Consider the following 12,119-nt stretch of genomic DNA (forward strand, 5'->3'; position numbering starts at 1 on the left):
CTGAACGATCTTGCCCCGGTGTTGGCCCCCCGCATAACATCTAAACGAGTCTCGGCTCCCTGGTTCACTGCGACACTGTCGGCCGCTCGGCAGCAGTGTAAGGCAGCCGAAAGAGCTTGGCGATCACAATATGACTCTGTGGCAAGGCTGACCTACAAGACAGCGATCAAGACCTATCACCGGGAAATTCGCCTAGGAAAAAAAGCCTATCTTGCAGGGAGGATAGAAGCCGCCTCTAACTCCTGTAAGGAGATTTTTACCATAGTGAGAGAATTTATGGCCTCTCGTTCCAATACATCCCAAGGTATGCCTTCTAAATCCTGGGCTTCTGATCTTGCGATTTTTTTCACCAGCAAGATTAAACTTATCCAGGACTCTTTCCCACTGGCGACGCCCATGGGGCCGGTCAACCCTGAGGATGATTTGTGCCTTTCGGCCCCGCTAGGCCCGGTGCTGGCCGTTTTTCCATCTATTTCAGCTCCTGCTTCCTTAGCACTGATGGGCAATCTTAAATCTGGGTCGCCTTTGGACCCCTGCCCTGCCAAATTCTTGGCAAAAATGGCGGAAGTGATAAATCCGCTGGCGAATCCACTCCTGAATCTCTCGCTGAGCCAGGGAGTGGTTCCGCAGGCCTGGAAGCAGGCAATGGTCATTCCTTTGCTGAAGAAGCCTGGCCTCGATCCCAAGGCTCCGGTTAACTATAGGCCTATTTCCTTACTGCCTGCTCTCACGAACGTCTTGGAGAAGCATGTACATCCGGTGCTTTCCAATTTTTTGGAAACACATAAAATTCTGCACGCCACTCAATCTGGATTCCGCCCAAATCTCATTACAGAGACCACGCTCCTAGAGGTCTCAGAAACAATTAAAGGGGTTCTGGACGCTGGGGGCAAAGCCATGCTGGTTATGTTGGACTTGTCGGCGGCCTTCGACACCGTCCCCCATGATGGCCTTCTCGCAAGACTCTATGAGATTGGCCTACGGGGGACGGTGCACAGCTGGTTTTCATCTTTTTTAGCTGGCCGCCGGCAAACAGTCTGGGCCTCCCCAGACTCCGCCGTGATGCCGCCACTGGGAGTCGGGGTTCCGCAGGGCTCTATATTGAGCCCGACCCTTTTTAACATCTTTATGACCCCTTTGGTGTCGCTGGCGGAGTCGTTCGGGGCCCAGAGCGTATCCTACACCGACGACACCCAGCTCCTCTTCTCTTGTAAGAGGGGAGGAGACTTCGAGGGAGAGAGTATCCGGGATTGCCTTGGGGCTGTTTTTAAATGGTTCCAGCTGAACAGCCTCAAGTGCAATTCTGATAAGTCCGAGGTACTCTTCTTCGGGTGTGCTGCGGAGCCAGACTGGCATGCTTGGTGGCCTAGTAACATGTTCCCTCCGTCTTGTTCATCCCAAGTAGCTAAAAACCTGGGGGTCAAGATGGACAAGGGTTTGACGTTGAGATCCCAGATCCTTGGTGTGACGGGCACATGCTTCGGCCTCCTTAAGATGCTGCGGAGGTTTCTGCCTCTTCTGTCTGAGGAACACAGGAAGCTGACTGTGCAGGCTCTGATAGGCTCTAGATTGGACTATTCCAACGTCCTCCATCTGGGCCTGCCAGAGTATCTGCTGCAGCAGCTTCAAGTTGTGCAGAACGCGGCCGCGAGGGCCATTTTTGGCCTAAACAGGCGAGCCAGTGCTGTTGGCCTTTTGCAGACCTTACATTGGCTGCCGATCCATAAACGGATTGCTTTCAAGGCATTAACTTTGGCTTACAAAGCTCTTCATGCTGTGGGAGCTCAGTATCTCCAAAGGAGACTCGCCTTCTACCAACCGGCTCGCTCCCTCAGATCAGAATCTCTGTTTCTGGCGGTTGTGCCGCGTGTAAAGAGAGCTCGCATTGGAGGCCGCTCCTTTGGACTCCTTTCGCCACAGCTGTGGAACACCTTGCCGTTGGCACTCCGGGGAGCTACTAGTCTACTCGCGTTTAGGAAAGGCCTAAAAACCTGGCTGTTTGCCCTCTAGGTTTTTTTCTGTTTTTTTTCTGTTTTCTGCCTTCCACTTTGTTTTTATTACTGTGTTGTGTTATCCCACTGCAGGTCTCATTATTAAATGCGTCGGGACACTCTTTTTGAGTAGCCGTGCGCTATATAAAAATAAATATAACATAACATAACATAACATAACATAATTTTCACTGTTAATCATAATGCTGATTAAAAATATAATTAAAATATATTTTGATTATTGACATCCATTAGGTTCATTCTTCACATTTATTTACTGTTCTTTTTGCTTTCCATATATCAGAGTATAAGAAGTTGGTTTCTTACTTGAAAAATAAACCGGAGCTCCACTTTCTGGTAACAGTGGCACAAAGTAGACAGGTGTAAAGTATTTATACAGTATTCAAACAGTACCAAAATCAAAACACAGTAAAAAAACAAATCCCAAATGAATTTGGTATAATAGAGAATATTTCAATAAATAAAATGACATAAAACAACAAAAACCCAGTAAGCAGGAGTTATCAATGTGTTAACTTTTAAATAAAAAGTAGTGCCAAATGGATCAGTTGCTAACTGTTGTCATCTGGTTGCATCTACCCAACACAAAAGTTAAGGTTGACTGCGATGGAGCCTGGCTCACATATAGGGATCAGGTACCAGTCAAAAAGTTACTTTCATGCTTAGAGAACTACAGAATATCAGAAAATCGTCAGCAGACTCAGGCAGTTGGTTGTAGCCCAAGATGGACTTGCGGACAATGGGGAGACATAGGAGAATGCATCAGTGAAGCTGATACCGAAGGTGTGAAAAGCTCAGATTGGGAAATGTTCAGGTTTCTCCCAAAGAGCTCTCAATGTCGATCGAATCCTCTTTGAGGTTGGTGATAGTGAAGCTTTCTAAATTCGAACTTAGAAGCTTTTCTGAAGGTCACATTCTTGAATGGGGGAAAGCTGCAAGTTGCATCTGAAGAGGCCTCAATGTTGTTGAATGCTGGCAGTCCCGTGGAAATATATTTGCTGCAGCAGAGCATAATGCCATGGGAGCTGTGCAAACTCAATCTGATCAGCGATGCACCCTCATTGGATTGGCTCAGCAGGTTAGTCCCAGTCTCCTGTCAGCTCTAGGGCAAAATGTTGGCAAAATGTTTCTTCTAAGTCCCAAGTGTTAGGGTTAGGCAGGCTGGAGTACATTCTGATCACAGCCAAAGGTGGAGGACCTAGAGGGCTGCACTTGAGGGTCAGGGCTTACTCAAGTAGAGGCCAAAAGAAGGTACCAGGCCAGGTCCGGTTGGAACCTGTCCGTATGAAAAGCAGGAAAAGAGGCTTCTGGAAGCTTGCTGTGCTCTTTCAGCTTAAAGAGGAGGCCAGTCAAATTACCCTTGGAGTCACTTCAGAGGTACTGGGGAAAAAGAGAACAGGTCCAGTCTTCCTCAGGTCTTCAGACAGCAGGGCAGTCCTCCTCTAAATCATTCACAGATCCAGCAGTGTTCTGAGGAGGGCACTGTGGATGCCCCATTTATGCTCAGTGCCAACCTGTGGGTTGGGTAAACTCCTGGTCACTCCTTAGCCAATGAGGTAAAAGTTCACAAGTGTGACCCTATCCACTTTTACAACACGTTCTGTGTTTTGTGGTATAAACTTCCCCCTGAGTGCCACTCTCTCCCTAAATCTAACATGGCAGAACATTTCTTCCCCTGGCCAGAACTTCTTATGTCCTCCTAGAGGTATGGCCAACCCTAGGGTCACTCTACACCAGTTCTGGGGAAGCTCACACTCTCACAAGGATTGGTGCAAGCCTGACTAGAAGGACAATACATGGGGGGTGCCCTGGTGTGAGCCACATCTGCCTTTGGCAGAGTAGGCCTGCTTAGAAGTACATGAGCACAGCACCCAGGCCGTACTTTCAAGGGAAGGACAAAACCAACAGCTGTCAGGCAATAGCCTGAATACAGAAGGGTCTTCTGTTTCACTGATTCACACCAAAATTCTCTCCAGCTAAGAGCAAAATGAAAAATACATTTGCATAATCATAGCCCCCTAAATCTAGTTTCTGTAAAAAAAAAAGAAGTTTGCATTGCTGCTGCCCCTATTATACCTATCATGCCTGTTAGTCAAGCCTGGTGAAACAAAATGTCCATACTATAGCCAAATCAAATAGCCATCTCAAATCATGTTTTCATGAGTTCACTGACACAACATCGACCACAAAAATATCGATGTAAAAAATATTGATAAAAAATATAGAATACAAAAATATTGACCCCCTATACCTAAACATGTAACTGCAAAAATTTTGAAAAAAAATATCTATGTAAAAAATATAGTTGTAGAAAATATCGATATATATATATATATATATATATATATATATATATATATATATATATATATACATATATAATAAAATAATAAAAAAATATATATATTAAATAATAAAATTATTTTTAACAAAATTCATTAGATTTAATGTTAATGTTAATATTAATTTATTAAGCGCTCGTACGCCCTGGGGCTTCATGGCGCTATAGGAAGGAACACAGCCCACCGGTTAAAAATAGAGATGAAGCAACTCAGCAGTAAGCCTGGGAGAATAGCCAGGTTTTGAGGGAGTGTCTGAAACTCAGAATGTTATCGCTCAGTTTCAATTGAAGAGGAAGGGAGTTCCAGAAGGTGGCTGCAAGGTGGTCAAAGCAGCAACCTCCTAGACGCTTCCTCTTATAAGAGGGGAGGGTCAGGAGGGATTTGTGAGTGGACCGGAGATTGCTGGAAGGGTCATATCTGATGAATAGATCTCTGATAAACTGAGGGCAGGAGTCATGTAGGGACTTAAATAAAATGCACCCCGTTTTGAAAGCCACTCGCTGCTCGACAGGCAGCCAGTGTAGCTGTTTCAACCCTGATCTGACAGACTGCCTTTTATAGAGGTTCAGAATAAGTCTGGCAGCCTGGTTCTGAACCAGCTGGAGGCGTTTTAACTCTCCAATTTGGAGCCCGAGGTAAAGGCTGTTGGAGAAGTCTAGTCTTGACAGGACCAAGGCAATGGCGATCTGGGTAAGGGCAGCCGGAGAAAAGAAGCAGGCAATTTTCTTGATTTTCTTCAGTTGAAAGAAGCTGGATGACACCACTGTGCCTACCTGTCTTTTCAGGGACAGATCCTCGCTGATAAGTACTCCCAGACTTTTAACTGAAGATGACTTGGAGGGAGGGGCCCCCATGCTTGTTGGCCAAAAGCTTGGGCTCCAACTAAGTACACTCTGCCCAGGCAACACCAGTTCAGTCTTGCCTGGGTTGAGTTTCAAATGATTGCAGCTCATCCAACTCTGGATGTGAGACATGGTATTTTGAAATTCCTCCACTGAGTCCTTGGTGTTTAAAGGGAAGATGAGCTGCAAATCATCTGCATAGTTGAAGATGGTAACTTTCGCTTTACTTAGAGAGTACAATAGGGGGCGTAGGTATAGATTAAAAAGTAAAGGTGACAATGATGAGCCCTGAGGTACTCCACAGGTGGTAGGTATAGTGGGAGCTGTGAAAGAGCCCAATCTAACAGATTGAGTGCGACCGGTAATGAATGAACGGATCCAGCTCAGCGCAGGGCCCCTGAGACCTGCTTGTTCGACACGGTTGACCAAGGTGGTATAGTCAACCGTGTCGAACGCAGCCGAAAGGTCCAGTAGCACCAAGGCCTGGTGGATCCCGTTATCCGCGTTCCGCCTCAGGGTATTTTGTACCGAAAGTATAACTGCCTCAGTTGAATGACATGGGCGGAAACCCGCTTGGTTAGGTGCGAGGTATTCTGTTTCTTCAACAAATTTGGAGATGCTGTCGCAGACATGAGCCTCCAATAGTTTGGCACAGTATGGCAGCAGTGATATAGGCCTGTAGTTGAGCGGGTCTAGCGGGTTAGCTCCGGCCTTCTTTATCAGGGGAATGAGGAGGGCTTTTTTGAGGTTGTTAGGGACTTTACCCTGTGAGAGAGATCCGTTCAGCATAGAGAGCATGCCCGCAGGAATAGCAGTTCCCACCTCTCTCAAGATGTGCGGAGGGCAGATGTCATCAGGTGAGCCTGATTTGACCCTGGCAAAAAGCTTAGATAGAGTAACGCCATCAATGAGGGGAAATGATTCCAGAGTTGAAGAGTTATAATACGTATCAGCCAAAGGGGAGGAGGACAGAGTAGTGAAGATACTTTGTTTTATAGTGCAGATTTTATCAAAGGAAAAAAAAATCAGTGAATTACAAAGGTCCTGAGTGGGGGCCACAGGTTGAGAAGTTCTATCACTGCCACTAAGACTTTCCACAATATTGAACAATTCTTTTGATTTGTTACGGGAATTAAGGATTTTTTCCGAGAAGTAATCAGTTTTGTGTTTTTGGACAAGTTTCTGATAGTCCTTTCAGGCCCTGCAGTAGTTGGCTTTATCTAGTGCTGAATACGCTGTTCGCCACTTCCGCTCTTTTTGACAAACTTCAAGTTTTAAAGCCTTCAGATGAGGTGTAAACCACCTGTGGGCGTCATTAGGGCGGGAGCGGGGAATATTAGAGCAGGGGGCATGCACGTCGGCTGCCTGACGTAGCCAGTTGGAAAAGACTTCTTCAGTCCCATCAATATCCTGATCTAATGGGGGGAGGGAAGAGGTTAAAGTGTCGATGAAGGCTGAGATGTCAGTGTTCTTCCATATTCTGACTTTCCCGCCTTCCTGAAAAGGCTGCTTTTTACTATTCGCAATAGTGATAGTGAAGTGAATCAAAAAATGATCCGACCAGATGCAAGGAGAGATGGAACTGATAACCAAGGGGATGTTCTGTGACCAAATTTGATCAAGGCTATGCCCTTTTTCATGGGTGGGTAGGTGTATCTGTTGGATCAAATTCAGGTCTAGTAGAGTCTCTTTCAGCACGGCTGCCTGAGTGTCCAGCTCAGTAGAGTTCAGCCAAAGATTAAAGTCGCCCAGCAGCACGATTTTTTTGTGGTTGATTATTAAGGGAGCAAGGTGTTCTGCTAAAGATGCCGCAAATGTGGCATGTTTTGAGGGGGGCGATAAATGAGGATCATTAGTAATGATCCACTGTCAGTGTCCATTTTGAAAGTCATATTATCTGATCCTGTGAGGTCAAAAGACGGTAAAAGTGAGAATTTGTGGGTGTTGCGAATAATAGCTGCTACTCCTCCACCCCTTTTGTCAGCAGGCCTATTAACGTTTAAAATATAATAGTTAGAGGGAACTGCTGCTAAAATGTAGGGTAAGGAGTCTGCATTGAGCCAAGTCTCTGTGAGGAGTAAGAGATCAGGTTGCTCGGCCTGAAGCAGGAAAAATATATCCATATGGTGTTTGACCATAGACCTAGTGTTTAAATAATAACATTTGAGTGTGGTCTCTAAATCTAGTGGAGGTAGAGGGGGAGAAGAGGGATTGGGGCGCGTGACTTTGCCAGCCGTGTATTTGGGTTTAAGAATGCCATAGGTGGCGGCGCGCTTTAGTACATACGCTGGTAAGGCTGGTCCCAGATTGTCTGAGGGTCTAAGTTGTATCAGGTCCTGGGAAGAATATGTGTATATTTGGCCAGGGGTTCCAGCCCCTAGCCCCGGTCGGCCGCGGACGGGCGCAGACGGGCTTGACTTATGCGCGACTTCGGCGCGCATTTGTCGCGCCCGCTGCGCTCCTGTATACACATTTAGTTTTATAGCCTGCCTCCCGGGAGAACTAGACCGCTAGATCCGGTCCAGCCCCACCCAAGATGGTGGCTCGCCTCGCCCTCCACACAAACGGCACCGGCCGCGGTGGAACAGGGCAGGATACAGAGGAATAAATTTAATATACATTTTAACAAATATAACAAAAAAACTTAATTGAAAAACGTTACACACACAGTCATAATAATTAACATATATATTTATTTACTTTAAAACAATTATTAAACTATTAATTTTAATGTATTTTATAATTTTAATAAACTTATACTTGACTTGACTTGACTTTATAATTTTTAATTTATATAAAAATTTACAAATAAATACATAACTACCAATAAAATAAAATATAATACATTTTTTTATTATAAATGAAAACATTAAACTACTTAAACTTACATTTCCCACTGCAGTCAGTGCAAAAGTAGGGGAAGTGTTAGATAGCAAAGGGGTAAACATTATTATTCCCAATTCAATGGGTGCAACAGTAGGGAAAGTGTTTGATATGGAAGGGGTAACATTTTCTATTCCAACTCCAATAAGTGCAACAGTAGGGAAAGTGTTGGATTGTGGAGGAATTACATTTACTATTCCCACTCAAGTCAGTGCAACATTAGAGAAAATGTTGGGTAGCTGAGGGGTAAAAATTACTATTCCAACTCCAGTGAGCGTAACAGTAAGGAAAGTGTTGGATTGCAGAGGGGTACAAATTACTATTCGCACTCCAATGTTTGCAACAGTAGGAAAAATGTTGGATAGCGGAGGTCCAAAAATTACTATTGACACTCCTGTGAATGTAACAGTAGAGAAAGTGTTGGATAGAGGAGGAGTACAAATTAATATTCCAACTCCAGTCAGTGTAACAGAAAGGAAAGTGTTGGATCATGGAAGGGTAGAAATGAATATTCCCACTCCAATGAGTGCAATAGTAGGGAAAATGTTCGATAGCGGAGGTGTAAAAATTACTATTCCCACTCCAGTGAATGTAAAAGTAAAGAAAGTGTTGGCTAGAGGAGGAGTACACATTACTATTCCCACTTCAATGAGTGCAACAGTGGGAAAAGGTGTTGGATAGCGGAGGTGTCAACATTTCTATTCCCACTCCAGTGAGTGCCACAGTAGAGAAAGTGTTGGATAGAGGAGGGATAACATTTACTATTCCAACTCCAGTCACTTTAACAGTAGGGAAAGTGATGGATAATTGATTATTATTAATTAACAACCAATTAATAATTAATTAATAATACATTATTTCACACACCTAACACTATAAAATCTCAAGTAAATACATATTATTACACTTTACAAAAACATTAATTTAACATAATTAAATTACTTCACCCTATGCCCCTATAAACCATAAAATAATTACACAATGCCCTTTATTAATTTTCAATAAATTAATTAATATCAATGAACAACTAATTATTAAATTATCAGAAATAAATTCGTTCCCACCCTTTACGCCTATAAACCTCAAAACGCAGACCTAAAATGAATTGCACAACTACTATAATTAATTACTAATTAATTGATTAATATTATCAACCAATTATTAATTAATTAATAATAAATTACTTCACACAATTAACACTATAAAATCTCAATTAAATACATATTAATAAATAAAAAAATAATGATTACTGGGTGGGCTGATGGAAGTTAAGGCTGTTGTTCAAGTAGGCAGGTCTGCAGTTGTGTAGGGCCTTATATGCATGGGTAAGGAGATTGAACTGGCATCTTCTTTGTACAGCAAGCCAGTAGAGTTCCCTGATGGAGGGGGTGATATGGGTTTGTCTAGAGAAATCCACGACAACTCTGGCTATAGTGGTCTGTTTGGCCTGTAGTCATTGGATGTGGTGAGCTCCAATCCCTGCGTAGAGAACGTTGCCATAGTCCATTCAACTAGAGATGAGGGCCTAGGGGATGATGCGTTTTGAGCTTTAGGGTAGCCATTTGAATAGCTTAAGAAGCATGCAGACGATGAAGAAGCAGGAGGAGATAGAGTTGACGTGAGTTGTCATTGTTATTTTGTTGAGCCAAATGATGCCTAGGTTCCTAGTGTGATCTGTGGGGGTAGGAGTAGGTCCGCATTCTGAGGGCCACCAGGAGGCATCTCATGGGAAGCTTTTGTTTCCGAAAATCAGTACCTCTGTCTCATCCGAGTTGAGCTTCAGGCAGTTTTTCTTCATCCAGTTGACAACAGCTGTTGTGGACTTGTGGAAGTTGGTCTTGATGTTTGAGGTGTCTTCGGAGAGGGAGGGGATGAGTTGTGTTGCTCCGGTGTAGGATATGATGTTAAGTCTGTTGGTTTTGCCGATGTTGACCAGAGATGTCATACAGTGTTGAAGAGAAGGTGGCTGAGCAAGAGTCCTTAGGGTACTCCACAGAGGATTTCCTTGGGTTTAGAGGGGAAGGCAAACTTTTTGCATTCTCCCAGTGAGGAAAGAGGCGTTCCATCTGAGAGTGGCTGCTTGGATGACTATGTTGTACAGCCTTGTAATGAGTATGTGATGGGAGACTGTATCGGAGGCTGCCAAGAGGTCTAGGAAGACCAGTGCTTCAGTCTCTCCTCAGATAAGTAGTGCTACTGTGTTCATGTTGTAGATGGGCAGTAGCTTAATGTATCAGCTGAGAACGAAACCTCAGTGCAGGAGTCTTAGTTCCTCAGCAGAGCTCAGTCCTTGGTGGACTTTGAAGTGCTACTGAGTGGAGCCTCTCACCTGAAATATTGCTGGTGCCAAACCCCAGAGCCCAATAGAAGTTGCCACCTGTGGTGGAATCTGTTGCGCACTTTTTAGTTTATCTTGAAGAAGGAGTGCAGATAAATAAAAGAAGAAACTGCATAGTATATTGTGTGGGCTGACTAGAAAAAGTTCAACTCCTGTTCCAGAACATGGGAAACACACACATGTTTGGATTACTGCACCTCCACTGAACACAAAATAGTTAGAGCCAATAAAAGCTGCCTATGGCTTTTCTCAATGGCTGCTTGGTAGCTAATTGAAATGTACTAAACACAGAAACCCAGTCTGAGGGCAGACAAACAGAACTGGGGAAGCAGCCTTTTTTCACACATTTACTGCCTGCTCCCAATGAAGACAAACCTCTCTCCATTCTTAGGCCATTCTGATTGTCTACTTAAAAGAACTCCAGGATAGTGGTTTCCTGATCCTGTAATTTATGGCTTTTCAGTGAAGACATGGGTTGGCCAATAATCTTTAACAGTTTGAGCAGGATCCTGCCATGATTCCTTTCATTGGAGGTGGAATTAAACCCTGAATACGACAGAGTTACCCAACTACATATTTACACTTTGTGCAGTTACAAAAATGTGTCATCTCATAGGCTCAAGGACCATAGGAAGGCAGATGTGTTGTTTTCTCCAAACAACCCAAGCTAATGAGACTCTGAAAAGTCAAATGCTTTATTTGGAATAGACATATGCCCAACTGTAATTCCATTCCCAGGCACTGAAATATTTTAGTGTAAATGTAGTGCTCCATTTGGAAAGAGGAATTTATACCAGTGTCATACTGTTCCTCAGTGCTCCCATTTCGCATAGGTAAGGAAAAGATATCATATTATAATGTATGTACACTTTGAAATTGAATTTGAAATGAGGCTACTTAGTTGAAGAGTATTCAGTTTTACAGCTGGGTATTAGCCTGCTTAGGGTAGATGTATAAAAATAATGAACCACTCAAGTGCATTAGTAGCCTTGTATATTTTCCTGCTACTCCCTCATCAGTCTTTAGGGTTTCTTCTGAAGGCAAGTTTCAGCAAAACTGATACTGAAAACAACAAGTTTAAGCCTACTCTTAACATTGTTTTATCAAAGGAAATACTTTCACAGAAAAGTATACCATTGGCCGGCTCCTTCAAGGTAGACCTGGACCTTTTCTCTCCATGAGAGGGTCAGCAAGAGGCAAGCCCTGTTAGCCCTCTGAAAAAATGTCATCAGTTTGAAAAATTCAATGTAAATCAGGAGACATTACTCTTCCAACCAGGGTGCATGACATTCCACCAACAAGCACCGCCTATCTTGATCTGTTCCAGTGCTCTATTTCTCATAAGAGAGATGTAAGATAGTTCTGGAAAGCTAAACGCAGCTGTGTTTGGCAAAAAATTTTAAGAAAGAGCAGCTACAGTGCCCCCCAATTCTTTTGAACCACTATTACGCAAGTTCTCACTAAGGTTAAAATATATTATGGCAAGCAATAGCCATAATATCTTAAGCAGTAAAAAGACAAAATAGTAGGTCTGAGTTTCTATGAAATATCCTTCCTTATCTGTCCAAGTTGTTCCTACAGCCAATCCATTCCAGTCACAAGTGTATCAAGGAAATAACTCACTCCTTTTGCCATTTATCTTCCCACCCCTTGTGGTGAGACACTCTACTTTCACTAAACAACCTCCTTCTTTGTAGGGAGA

Source organism: Lissotriton vulgaris, chromosome 4_1 (genome assembly GCF_964263255.1).
Source record: "Lissotriton vulgaris chromosome 4_1, aLisVul1.2, whole genome shotgun sequence".
Taxonomy (NCBI): domain Eukaryota; kingdom Metazoa; phylum Chordata; class Amphibia; order Caudata; family Salamandridae; genus Lissotriton; species Lissotriton vulgaris.